At 33.5% G+C, this 14,836-nt stretch overlaps 1 long non-coding RNA gene across 1 annotated transcript; it reads right to left on the bottom strand.

The window, feature by feature from the left end:
- Positions 1 to 4,208: 4,208 nt before the first annotated feature.
- On the bottom strand, positions 4,209 to 9,893 carry LOC136855834 (uncharacterized). The gene is made up of 5 exons (XR_010858143.1): positions 9,821 to 9,893; positions 7,463 to 7,543; positions 6,485 to 7,221; positions 5,835 to 5,907; positions 4,209 to 5,527 (listed from the first exon to the last, which is right to left on the bottom strand). It is a non-coding gene; the product is annotated as an uncharacterized lncRNA (long non-coding RNA).
- Between the last annotated feature and the right edge of the window lie 4,943 nt (positions 9,894 to 14,836).

Genomic DNA, 14,836 nt, shown 5'->3' with positions numbered 1-14,836 from the left:
GCCACTTTTAGAGTGGATAAATTTACCTTTAAAAAATGCTTCTAAGCCTTAGGTCTTGTCATAGTATACACTGTGTCAGGATCTTACAGTCTACGGTTTGAGCTCATTGTTTGAGGATACACTGTAGAACAATTTCCTGTCATTTATTCTGGTTATCGAGTTTGAGTGTTCAGTTTACTTTCTTTATATTTTCATTTTTTTCTGTTTGGTAATATGGCCATTTACTTAAAGTAACAATGGTATGGCATATACATAGGCCTATTTCAGCACAATTAACTATCCAAATGCTGACATATATCTTTTAACTTCTGTAGGAGGTATAACTTTGTGTTATCTTTACATATAATAAACATACTTTTTGGCACTGACATCTTGCGCAATTTGTAGTATGAAGAGAGGCAAGATTTAGCACCAGAAGATTTATGAGGTTATAATTTGATTCAGATCAACTTTGCATCTGTGATGCACTCAACAACAGAAACTGCTGTGTTGGCAGTAGTCTAACAACATACCAAAAGCATTCAGCACAGACTGAGAACCTACTTATAAGAGACAAAACTTGTTTGGTAATAGAAGGGACAAGGTACAGGAGTTTCACACCCCGAAAACATTGCCGGCAAAAAACATGTACGGCTTGAGTTCTTAAGGTGAGATGTCGTGGAAGGGAAACCATTTGTACTTCACCCTAAGAAATCATACCTTAGAGCAAATGGTCACTGATGATTATTCAAAGCACAAGCTATACAGCTATCTCAAACCGACTCCACCAACAGAAGAATGTTAGTGATACGAATACAAGTACTGTACTCGAATAGTACAACAAATACAGTAATCCCTCAATTATACGATTTTCCCTTACTCAAAACTCGACATTATGCAGACATAAATGGACCCTGCCGACCAAAGATAAACATATACTGTAACCAAATAACAAAGCTCCAAAAATCACACCGTAAGCAACCAATTCTCAAGTGAACTGCTCTTTTTCTCACCACCCAACAAGAGACACAAACCATACTTCAATAACAACAGCACCTCACTACCATCTGCATATACTTCCACCAGCTTCCCCAAGAAGACATAGCCCAAACAAATCAGTGATGATTACATGATCACACTATCCAGATTTACGTTACAGGGTCACATATGACATACAGTCAATGCAGATCATCAGCAATTAAGTACGACCAACAATTACTGATGAATCTCACCATATCAAATGTACTCAAGCATCTTTTCTGTATACCTGGTAAGTACGACATCAGTGTTCACTTTACTGGTACTCAAAGAGATTTTTTTCTAAGTGACTGCAATGTACATAAGCATCCGATGGAGCAACTTACAATTTAAATGAACTAACAGAAACTTACACGATACTATTATAATGTGTTCATGTACCTGAGTTACCAAAAGTCACATTGAATGACAAGTCAAAACTGAATAAATTCCTTCGTTCAACAACATGTAAAAATATTAGATAATACTAATTAAAACATGTCAGAAATACCATTTTCATTTCCTTCAGAGCTGAAACAAGTTATTTAATGAATGTGGTCCAATGTAACTAAACATTTCAATATACATAAACATCTATTAAACCCTGAAAATCCACATTTTGGTTCTGAAAATCTGATATACAAAAAAATTCTTTTCAACAGTAACCAACATCTATGAAAATGGCAATTTAACAAGACTTCTCTGTACCTGAAATTTTATCATGGTTTCCAAAAACATATCTGTTGACTCCCTTATGGTCATTTAGCACCTAACTTGAATATAAAAAGATGTGTTAGCAATTCATCAACATCTCTTGCCAATTAAAACTGAAGGGGGTTAGAAGTCTCCAATGGAAAAGTTGTGTTTTGACATTTTCCAAATTCAAATATTGTATTAATCTCTAGAAAACTGACTTGGAGATCATACGAACTGGATAAAGATCACTACATTACTTATTTTGTTCAAAAACTTCCCAAAGGAACATGCAACAGAACTCACAGGAATGTTGACCTTCTTGTCAGAAGAACCCATGTGGTCTCTACAGATGCAAGGTGAAAGTGGCCCACTTTGAGAGGGTACTTCTCTTACTGGCATGACAGAAAATGGGTCTAACATGGCTTGAAATTAGACTCGTATGAAAACATCAAGATTCTAGAGGGACTCAGAGGGAACTGTGGTACTTGTGTATAGCTGTTGCCTTTGTAGAAATGAAACCCTTCAAACATCCATGATTCTTTCAGGAACATTTTGGGACCCCAGACCTCTGGTGGGGCGACCTCAATGCCTGACCACATAGCACATGAGGGTGCGGCCATCTTTATTTAGTTTCTTTCCAATTTATCTGTTGAACAAAGATCTTTGTTTAAATAACATTCGTGTACAATAACAAGACGTACAGATGGCACCTAACACTAAAAACTTTAGTCCTAGTTACTAAACATACAACATAAGCAAGAGCACTCATGCCATTCTTATATTTTCTGTTAATTTACTGAACTCAAACTCGGTCACAAAAGATATTCCGTAATTTTGATCTCAAAGACTAAGAGAATATTGCAACTTTGTAGTAAACAGAGATATTTCTAAAGTTATGAAGTATGAACAGAACTAAAGCCCAAACTATATTAAATGGTAAGGCTTCAATTAAGACATCACAAGAGAGAATAAAATGAACAAGGAAACTATGTACACATGCATAAATATACACTGACCATGTATAAACTTTTCTACAGAAAACAAGTAGGATTTTAAAGTCTGGGATTTCTAAGCACTGGACAAGTTCCCTTTGACCAAAAACGTTCATGTCAAGTCATAATAATTATCTTTTGGGGGTTGAAATACAAAAAACCATGCTAATATCTTGATTTGCCAGAAGAATGGTAACAGCTTGGAGCCCTGGGGTGATTATCAATGTCATTATTCTATCAATGTGTTAAATAGCTGAACCAACCACAGTTACATTTTCAAATTAATATAATTTGCCCACAAGATTTATTAGCACATGGGGTAAGAAAATACGACCAAAATGTAAGTTCAAAAAGTTAGAAGACAGCTCCTATTAGCAAGAAGGGCCTACAGGGTACAGATGAAAACTAAAATAAAACAAAAAGCAATGGAGAAGAAACTTAAAAACATTGCACAACAATCTGATGTCACCTACATGGGAACTTGGGGGAGTTTATGTAACCAAGATGGAAGTGTCCCTTTGCAAAATGCAACAATTAACTTGCTGATAAAGAAGGAATTACAAAAGACAAGGGATGTGTTTTGTAACAGATACAATTTTCTAATTAGCATTGAGTGTGTGCCCTGCTTATGTTGAAAAACCTATCTGAAATGGATACAAATTGCAGTATGTAATAAAGCATTGTTTGTAAATAAACATCAAAAGTGACTAAAAACTTTAGCAGTAATGTAAAAACAGTATTGTTTAAATTAGAGAAATTAACATTTGATAGCTATTTTGTAAACAATGCTTTATCAACATATAAAGAGAACCATAAGACACCACTCAGTAAGAATCAAATTATTTTTGCAAAACCAATTAGGAAATATTCCATACCAAAAGATGCAGAATTCAATTTAAGGACATATTCTCTTTCTCTCATACTGAGAATTACCAAATCTCACATAACTCTGGATACCCACCACAAACTACCATATTCAGTCAACTGCTCCAAGGACCGTACGTGGACACGACTGTAACAAAGATATTTAGCGTAACTTTCATAATTAACATATACACTTAAATATATAACAACCACTCTTATCAGCATATCAAACAACTAACTTGCACCAGAAATTTTAACTTTGAAGGCCACTTTTAGTGGCAAATTTAACAAACTTAACTTGCTCACATGCATTTTGCAATCACTTGTACATGCAAATTTAAGCACTAGCATCTGAAACCTCAATAATCAATTGCACAGTGCCTTCAAATTTAACAATGACTTTTACCTGTACATTCAAGCACAGATAAGCATCCATTGCCCCGAGATAACTTATGGTTCTCTTAAAAATAAACTTTCAAACTATTAAAATATTCATAATTAATTTTCCACATACAAACAGTGGACCACTGCCTATTCGCAGTTCTGGATTTGCGGCTTCCCCTATTTGCAGATTTTACTGTGGAACATACATACACATTATTCGTGGAAAATTCACCATTCATAGTATTTTTCATTAAGAAATATTCACAAATTACTGTATTTTCATATCACTTTCATGACTAAATGCACTTTTTGTGATAGAACTATTAAAATTCTCAGGTATAAACATTTTTAGAGGGTTTTTTGGTGCTTTGAACTAAATAAATAGGCAGTTATATGCATTTTTAGAGGGGTTTTAAGTATTTGCAGATTTTAGCTATTCACAGGGGGTAGCGGTACGCATCTCCCGTGAATACAGGGGGTTGACTGTATAGTGGCTGTCAGTCCTGCCTGAATAAACTTATCTTTTAAATTGGTAGCATTTCATCTCTCTTATAAGCCATTTAAAAAGACAGGATCTGAGCGTACGCCTAATATTTACAGCACTACTGCATGACAAAACATAACCTACAATACAAGTGCCAAAGTGTCTTAATCAAGTCAGTAAATTGCTTAAGCAAGGCATATCCTTGAAGCAGCTGATGTGATAACATGCAAAGTAAAATGTTTAAAATTTCTGATGAATGGATTACAATTATGATCAGAATTTAAAATCAAAGAAAAATAAAAAAGGTGTATGTATCTGACATGAGCTTTTACGTGAAAATAACTTTGAAAATATAACTTCATCTGTAGGATGAAAATAACAAAGTGTACAATATCATGTCACTGTGTAACAGCTTACGTAACTTTTTCATGTAAAAAATGGTTGAATGACATTGAAGAGGTAAAATATTATGGATGGAATGATAAACATTTAAAAGTTAAACCCTTAACAGGAAAAAATGACCTGAGATACCAGAGGTATGAAATGTGTGCACGGGTGCTTTTTCTTTTTTACCACATCAAAAAGAGGGGTCCTGGGGAAAGTATCATAACTAGGAAGCGATACATAATATCTACATATCTGATGACTAAACATTTTATATATTGCAAAGGCTGTAATGGGTAGAGAATGTAGCATAACTGGACTGATTGAGCAGAAAACAATGACTGACTAATTATAAACTACCTAGCATTACAAGTACAAGGGTCAAACAAAGATATGGAGGGGTTTGTGGCCATAAACAATGTTTCAGAGTTGGGACTTAGTCACTGGAGTGTGGGTGAAAATGATAGCAAAGAAAAGTCATGAAATTAGTGGTGTTAATGACATTTTAACTAATAACTGACCAGCTGCCTCAAGGTTTGCTCTAAGAAAGACACTCTGATAATCCCACACTTGGTGATATGATTTAGTAAATGGACAGAAGAGTAGCACTGTATAATTTCCTTTTCAATCTTCTACGTTGAGTCTCTTCATTGAATTAGAAGACAATATGGAATCCAGTTTTTGATCATTCCAATTTGTTCTTGAGTCGTAACTCTGCAAGTTAAACCTGTGGAAGAGGAAGAATATAAAGGTAAGTTAACACCATTTAGTTCCTGTTTCAGGTAAATTTTAAATAACTATTTGGAGCCTGTCATACCAAATAATAAATGATTAATTTGTACTATCAGGCAAAGTGCAAGTTACTCAGCTCTCACATAAATGACCATACTTCCTGGTACAGTATTCAAAGTCTTTATTCATTTGATTGTAAGATGTAGTTAAAATACAAGCCATCATCACGAAAAATAATTAATTTACACAATATTCATGCCTATGTCAAAGGGAAAAATGTCATATGGAGAAACGCAACATACCTCCCAAAATTCTGTATTTGTAATCACATCCGAACAGCTGTACCTTCATCACGGTAGGGACTGTTGGAATATCCTGAAATAAATAATTAAAAAATCAATTAAATTTGAAACTCATTAGCTGATAATTAAGATTTACTGCAATAGAAATAATTGCCTCAAAAATCCCTTATTTTCGTCAATGCTGGTGAATTTACCAAGCGAGAACACCTGAATGTGAAATATTGCTCTCTCTCACCTGCTGTTTCAATTAATGCATTACTCACTGAGTAATGAAAACACTGTAACAATCAGAAAAAATTGGAGGAATATGGGCATTCGTAAATTAAAATCTAAATGGTTCTACAATAGAGATTTTTCAATTGAAATAAAAAAACCTTGCTTTTCATATGCTGAAGAGATACTTCACTGTATCAACTTGTTGCAACATTAATGGGAACCAATAATATGTATTTTATAAAAAAAGACAATAAATTAAAGTTTTCACTTTTTCTACACAGCAAGAATGAAAACCAGCCTGGTGTTGCACAAACCATTCAAATAATTACCTAAGGTTTCCAAGGTGTTGATTCACATGTACAATACAAGAGATTTTGAAATGGCTCAAAAAAGGAACCTCAACAATACATAAAAAATTAAAAAAGATATCATACTATTAACTGTTCAGACAAAGTGAAGATGGTTCTTCATAAGTCGGTGTGGAATCACAAAACATCCTGGCATTCTTGACCAAGGTGGGTTCCATCTACCAAAAGCTTGCTTGGAGTTGTAACAACACTCAACAAGGTGGTAGATGTATCAAAGGGGTTCTCTTAGGAATTCAGGCATGAAGAAGTTGTATTTACTACAAAAGGTGGTTATCTATTCTATATTTAATCTAACCCCTCCCTGCCCAACCTTATCCCAATCTACCTGTCACAATTTGATAAATTTTAAATGCTAACACTTTTGTGCTGTTTTTCACGTTAAAGCATCCTGTGCATGTGTGTGAAGCATCCTGTGTATGTGGGAGAGAGAGAGAGAGAGAGAGAGAGAGAGAGAGAGAGAGAGAGAGAGAGAGAGAGAGAGAGAGAGAGAGAGAGAGAGAGAGACCATAGCTTTACAAAACCAGGAACATAAACTGACCCTTGTTAAATTGCCTGTATCCTACAGGCTAAATAAATACAGAAAAGATCTGAAGGTCAAGAGGATTACATTCTGCTAGCTGTAAAAATGCAAAAAAATGAAAAATCTGCTATCTATACAAATGCATAAAGTGAAAAAAAGTTGGTTAACTTGTCCATGTTCAATTGCTATGAAAATGCATAAAAATGAAAAGTACAGAAAAGTAAATACTACAGTGTCGTTTTGGATTCCAAAAAGAGAACCTCTTCACACATCTGCCTAATTACTGGAAAAAAGGAAGGAAAATTACTGATTACATTCAGGGCACTAGAGCATGACCATAGCTTACATAAAACACATATGCTCTCTTATTTTTCATCTAGTATTCTAAAAGTACATTATACATAAATATTGTATTTGACCATGAAATCAAAAGTACATTACTTTATACATAAATACTGTATTTGATCATGAAATCAAGGTGAATATAACTATTACAAAAAGATTTTAATTACTTATTGAAGTACCTTCAGCACTGGCTTGTATATAAATTCACTTTTTGTGCCGTAATCAAGTAAAATCCAAGACATCTGAGAAATCACATCTACCTGCAATGATAGAAATGCATAACCAAAACTGTTCAATTAATAAAAATGGATGATTTTTCATGAGATCTGACCTCAGTTACAATACATAACTTTATACACAATAACTATTTCTTATGGAGAAACGTGACACTAAAATTCTACAAGTGAAAATTTTTTTCAAAGTACAGTATCAAAAGAGCTGTATAGTTAGACCCAAATTATGACTGTTCATATATGTTGTTGCTTGCCATTACGCTACAACAATAAAAGCAACCTGCAGACGAGTTTACGATTTCGGCACAGTAAGGTTAGATTATGACAGATATTGTAAAGTATAGTGCCATAAAATGCGAGGTTAGGTACAATGGTATCACCTTACTTTAAACCATAATTAAATTTGGGGCTTGATAATATAACTTTCTTATGTTTTAATGTACATTCTGAACATTTATGTCACTTGTTCATTTGCAAACGAGTACTTTTAAGAATGAGGTTTTTGAGTGGAAAAAATACAGACCGGATGAAATTCATAAACCTTATTCCTAATAATGGTTCTCATTCAGATTAAGGTAATTTTATTGAATGTTTTCAAACTGATATCATACACCGATGTAAGGACCAAATATCCTACGTTAGATTAGGTTAGTCAGGCTAGTTGAGGCTGGTTAGGTCAATACATAGCGAATGAAACGAACAACAGAAATATTCAACACACATAAAAACATGGGAAAAATCATATTTTCAAGTCCAAAATGTGATAATGACTTGAATTAAAAGTTTACCAGTGCAACAGTTAAAATAAGGCTTTTTAATTTAAATCAGGGATAAAACTTGAGTTTAGTTGCGCAGACTATATCACAATAAATACCGCTTTACATACAAAATATCATAGAAGATGACTAATTTTTCATCCTTAAATACACCTGACAAGGCTTAACCCATGAGTCTGAAGTACCCAGTTGAAGGGCAGTCAATCATTCAGTAATTAATATTTCTTATACAGGTACATTAGGCTAGCCTAACTGATGTGTCCCTCCTTACTGCATGATGCAGCCTTTTGTGTGTAAGAGTGGCGGGTCAGTCAGTTAATAATACAGAATATTCTCATACAGGTAGGCAATAGCCTAACCGATATGACCCCCTTACTGCATGATGTAGCTTTTGGTATGTAGTGGCAGGTCAGTCAGTCAATAATAAAGAATATTTCTTATACAGGTAAGCCATAGCCTAACCAATGTGTTCCTCCTTACCGCATGATGTAGCCTTTTGTTTGCAGAGTGGCGGGTCAGTCAATCAAAAATACAGAATATTTCTTATATAGGTAAGCAGTACCCTACTGTGTTGTTGCTTACCGCATGTTGTTGCTTATGGTATGCAGAGTGGCAGGTCAAGTCTGTTAATAATGCGGAATGTTTCTTATACAGATAAGCAATAGCCACTAAAATTTTATAAGCTGCCAATAAGACTCAAGCCAGCCAATTTTGCATAAAAAACCATTTTGGGTTTTTCATGCAAAAATGGCTAGGAAATGATAGGGCACTAAAAGAACCTAAAAATACCAACCTAACGTAACCTATGGGTGTTTACTTGTTACAATTTTGCTGTATTAGCTATGGAGGGGGGGCGCCAGTATTATCTTGCCTTAAAAGTTGTAGTTGGATTAATTTTTTATTTATCATTTGCGCAGTGTTTAAGGGGTTCAAAATAACAAAAATGAAGAGATCTTTTAAAAAATATAAGTTGCAATTTCATATCATGTACTGGCAACTTATAAAATAATACCCAGTAGCTTAGGAAAGCGGTGTTCGAAGGTACATTAGGATAGCCTTACCGAATGCCATGCCTCTTGTATGTACAGTAGCAGGTCAGAATTTTGTAACTCGACAATTACCTGTGTCCGTTCCCCAACCCCAAAACCCCAGGTTTCCCAACAGGGTCCCCCTTACTGTTTATTGTGGCCTTTCGCATATTCATTTACTGAATGTTTACGAAAACGCCAAAATATGCAAAAATGGTTTTCGTGGATTTCCTATCGAGATACAGGCTTATAACCTATGTAGTTAATAAATTATTTATGGTAAAATGATAAATATGGAATGATATTAATTAAGAAACTACTTTTGCCACGTTACGTGTTCCTGGGACCGACAGAAGCCACCCTTGAGGGATCCCAACAACTAATTACTCGTGATTTAGACTTAATTCCCTATACTTAACCTTCACAAATACCTAAATAAGTAACCTCATAACTTATAAATAAAATATAAGTGAGAAATACCAGGTATAAGGAGGAAATACCTGCAAATATCAGGGGAGATACGGAGGAGAAAATCAAAGGTTTCGTCGACGCCCGCCATTGTTTGTGTGTGTTAGTCATTTAGTTTATTTTGTTTAAATAATATTGATAACATCTTTGTATATAGCTTTTATTCCTAATTATGAATAAAAATTAAATAATTTATATAAATAAATTCTATAAATGTATTTAATGGCAATTTAATAATATTTTTAATACTTATAAAAATGTTATCGAAGATAACAGCTCCGCCGACACTAGTTTCCACAAGATAAGTATCTTAATTCGGGCGTTTAAATGTCTATTTAATACACATATACACGTAAAATATGCCATCAACTCGTATGTATACATACATACACTACAACTATATATTTATACATACACTATAAGCATTCATATATTTCCATATATTGTTCCAAAAGTCTTTTTTTATATGCGCTTTATATATTCATAAGGCTACACTATGAATAAACATTTAAGTATGAATATAAATATAAGAAGGACATAACAGAAGCGTATTTAATGCCACGTTACAGGTATGTATTTATACATCATAAATAAACTGCAAACTACTATATACATAATGTATGCATGTATATACGTATGTATGTTCTCACTGAACATAAAATAGTACAATAGAGAGAGAGAGAGAGAGAGAGAGAGAGAGAGAGAGAGAGAGAGAGAGAGAGAGAGAATAATAATAATAATAATAATAATAATAATAATAATAATAATAATAATAATAATAATAATAATAATAAAAAGACACTACTTCAATATTTAAATTAAATTAATTTTCTTTAAAAAGATCATGTGAGTTATTTATAGAGAAAATGGAATTTTAAGAATTAGAGGATAGACTTCCCTAGAATTAAAATTACCAGGTGTGAGGTCATTATTTCCCGTATAATATCATTAATTCGATGTTTTATTACATGAATTGTCTGCTAAATTAAAAAATATATATTATAGTTTTATTCGAGATATTAAATATCGTTCTGAGTGTCTAAATAACGACGTAATAAACGTAAATATGCCTCACTTGCTAGAAAAATTCGTACGGCCCACGGAAGAAATTATAAACTATAATAGTTTATATAATTTAATGGCTTAAAATATATAAATTATAAAATTAATATTTAAAAATTATATAAATAATAGTTTTTTCAAATTATACTTTATTATACGTTTATTTAACATGAAAAATTAAGAAAATATATTTATTTCTTATTCCAGAATCTGGTAACAACGCCAATTCTAAAACGTAAACAATCATTTTGTTCAAAAATACATATGTCATCTCAAGCGTTTAGGCTTTAATTTTCCTACCCAGTTATAAAAAAAAGTTTTAATTACTATAATTATAATTACTATACACTAAAAATATCCCAATATTTTTTAAGATGAAAGAATACTGATGGTGATTAATTAATCCATATTGAGATAAATGGCAACGGTAAATGTCATCAGTACCTGTTGTATTTGCCGATGTTCGAGTTACAAGCGGCGTTTGAATGTATTATCTCTATCCACTATTGTCATTATTGGCATGATTTAAGCATTTTATCGAAGACTAATTATATCGTTATTATTCAAAAATATAAAATAAATATAAAATAAGGTAAAAATGTCACATACTCTAAAATATGGAGATGGTTGTTTGAGACGTAAATGGGAATATTTTTCTTAAAATACTCACAGATTAAGGCACATGGCTACGAAATAAACATAATTACATATATAATTGTTAAATAGATACTAATTATTTTGAATAAAGTAAAATTTATCAAGATATTAGATTTTTTAAATTTGTAAAATTAGATTTAATACTCTGAATAGGCGGCAATTTAAATCCCCAAAATAAGTAGCCAGTGTTTACGGCGTTTTTCCTCTAACAATCAAAAGATAAGTTAAAAACAGTGAAATTTTGAAGTAAATGACAATGTTATATATTTCTTAATTTTCGTATTAAAATATATTTTTTACTAAAATGTATAAACATTATATATTTTATAATAATTTTATATTTTTTATCTCAGTTAAGTACCATTTTGTACAAGAAAGCGAATCTTGATTTAGGTTTCTTTACACGCATACTGGCAACAATAATGTACGCCACTATGAAATTAGTATTTGCACGCATGGCGATTTTTTTTTTTTAAATATAATTTTTAAGTAAACGGTTATAACGTTATAAAATAAATAACTATAACACAATTTTGTGACCTAAGAAACGTATTACACCATGAAATATAAGGAAATTCGGTATCTTGTCTGGTGCTTGACATTTTTTGCCTGTATGAGAGGTGCTAGGTTTATCATTTTTGTACTTCCTAATGCATAATATCTTATTACTTCTTTTCTTTCTGGTCAACAGACTATAACCCCAAGAGGGCTCCAAAGGGAAGTCAGCTTGCATAGAGAGACAAATTACAGGAAAAGGTGATAAATAAACATGAAATTCAGACGTCAGCAGCAGCGGAGAGCAGGAACGAATTTGCTCCTCGCTAGATATTCGGAAATCAGACGATTCCATAATTGCACTAGACAAACTATTCCACATTCTAGTTACAGCCAAAACTTCTAGCGAACTGTGTAGTATTAAACCTACTCACTTTACTAGTCGTTTTATCATGGTTATGGCTGCTCTTCAAAAATGTCTGGTTAATCCTGGTTGTTCTTGACAAGCAGCTGGCTGGTCTTCATATCCTCAATGTAAATCATAATATCAGTCTTTTCTGCTTCTGCAGTATGGGAGACATATTGACTATTTTCCTGAACGCTTTTGCATCTTCTTGGTATTTAAGGAATGGAATATAGAATTTTGGCGCAAGGCCAGGCACTGAAACGGAAATTGACAATAAGAAGGTCTTAAAGGTGTAACAGGAGGAAAACCTCAAAGCAGTTGCACTATGAAACAATTGTTAGCAGAGGGTGGACAGTCAGATGGAAGAAAGAAGATATGAAAGGAAGTACAGTAAAAGGAATGAAAGAGGTTGCAGCTTGGGGCCTAAGGAAGGAGCGCTGCAAAGACCCTTGAGCAATGCCCTACAGTGCACTACATGAGGTGCAATGATGTCATTAACCCCAGCAGGGAATTGTGCCTAACAACTTCATGAACCCTTACTAACCTTAAAACTTCTTGGCCACTAGACGGCTATTTATAGTGGTGCATTCATTATTATTATACAGTAGGACTGGCAAGAGTCTTCCAACCTATAAAGCATTAGTGAGAAAAAGCCAAGCACAATTTCTAATACTGACATTAATTTTAAGCAAATTGTTTACTTTGGAAAATAATTCAGAGGCCTCCTCCAACGCCACTTTCTTTGGCTGTAAGTGAAACAACATTGAAGGGCTTTAAAAAATGCTTTACCAATGAAATAGTAACAAAAATCAGTAAGATATGACTAGGATTCTAGATCTTGTCATCAGCCAGCTAGATACAAAAAAGCACTGACTGGTTCAGCTATCAAACCAACCTTTTAAATCAGGACTGAAGTGTCTAGTATTTGTGAAAGACTAGAAATGATAGTTTTGTTGTGAAACAACCTGTGCTTGTTTCTCAAATGTTTGTTCTTTTCATACAATTTGTGAATGATTTTTTTTAGTAACCCTCACCAGTTATATTACAGACTACCAAATGTGTTCTTTTTTCTTGATACTTAAATTTATTGTCTTTGATTTGATTGTCTATGCTCATATCTGCAATATATATGTAATCAACCTACTGTATCTCTGTACAATTCTATATCTCTGCTCCTCAAACTACTGTACATTATTCTCTTGAAGTGGTTATATTTACACCACTTATAAGAGAACTTAATTCTATGTACATCCAGTTGAGTATGCCCACTATTTCAGATTTGCTTAGCTCCAGGCTACCTTGGAACTTGAGGTGACTTGAATATATGCCTGCTAATGAAAGTTTAGATATACGGTAAACCTACAACAGTCTTTGTACAAGACGGCCTAAAACAATTAGTTACGTGGCTGTTTTCAGAGAGTTGTACATATTCATCAGCCTTAAGACATGGGGGACAATTTAAGGATACAGCTGTCTCAGTTCAGTTTGATATAGCAGTCCTATCATATATATTTTAGAAAGTGCGAGTTTACGATGTGTGAATACAATACATTTCCACACAGAAGTAACTTACCTGCATACTGCTGCAACTACATGGTAAATAAATATTTTTCAATTAAAATCACTCGGCATATTAATGTTCATAAAACCAGTCAGACAATGTTCTTTACAAGCTGTGGGGATTTCTGCAGCATAGTTCTTTTGTTTGTTCAAAAAATTTTACGATACATTTGTGCACACATGTACCCTAGTGTCTTTGACTGCTTTCGACAGAACATCCGTTGGTTGGCCTCGTTTTATTCCCACTGCAAAAGCTCTTCTTTACCAATTTCAGCAATTCCTCTGTCACATACCACAGGGATTTTGTTCACCCTTAATGTCTAATAACACCTTCATTCATTCATTGTACATACCTTACAAAATTATTCTTTGGTCTTCGTTTTTCACCTTTACAGTTAATATTCTTACTATCTTTCTTGCTGATTTAACCACCATCATAACCTTTTCCAATCTGAAATCACAAGGTTTTTGGCTCAAATAAAGCTAAAGCTACAGTCTCATGTAAGAAAGTAGAACAGTCAAGAGTACAAAATATTCAATTGGTATGGAATAAAATACAGTGCATCACCGGCTTAAGGAAGATTTGATTTTACGGAGCTTTTTCAGCACAATTAACGGCATTTTACAGTGCTGTAACTTGATGCTGCATCAAGTTATGGTGCCGTAAGCACCATTGACAGCACTAACGGCAAGAATAGGCATCAAGTTATTGAGGGCGCCTAACATCAAGTTAAGGAGCCGTAACCGGCGGTAATGGCGAAACACTGACTTACAGCGGAAATCAACTTACAGCGTAGCGTGGGAATGGATCCCCCGCCGTAAGTCTAAAGAACTGTACTATAAATATGTTGGTACTCTTTCAGTTGGG

This window comes from Macrobrachium rosenbergii, chromosome 33 (assembly GCF_040412425.1).
Source record: "Macrobrachium rosenbergii isolate ZJJX-2024 chromosome 33, ASM4041242v1, whole genome shotgun sequence".
Classification (NCBI taxonomy): domain Eukaryota; kingdom Metazoa; phylum Arthropoda; class Malacostraca; order Decapoda; family Palaemonidae; genus Macrobrachium; species Macrobrachium rosenbergii.
Note: the sequence above shows the minus strand (reverse complement) of the source record. Positions and strands in the feature narration are given on the sequence as shown.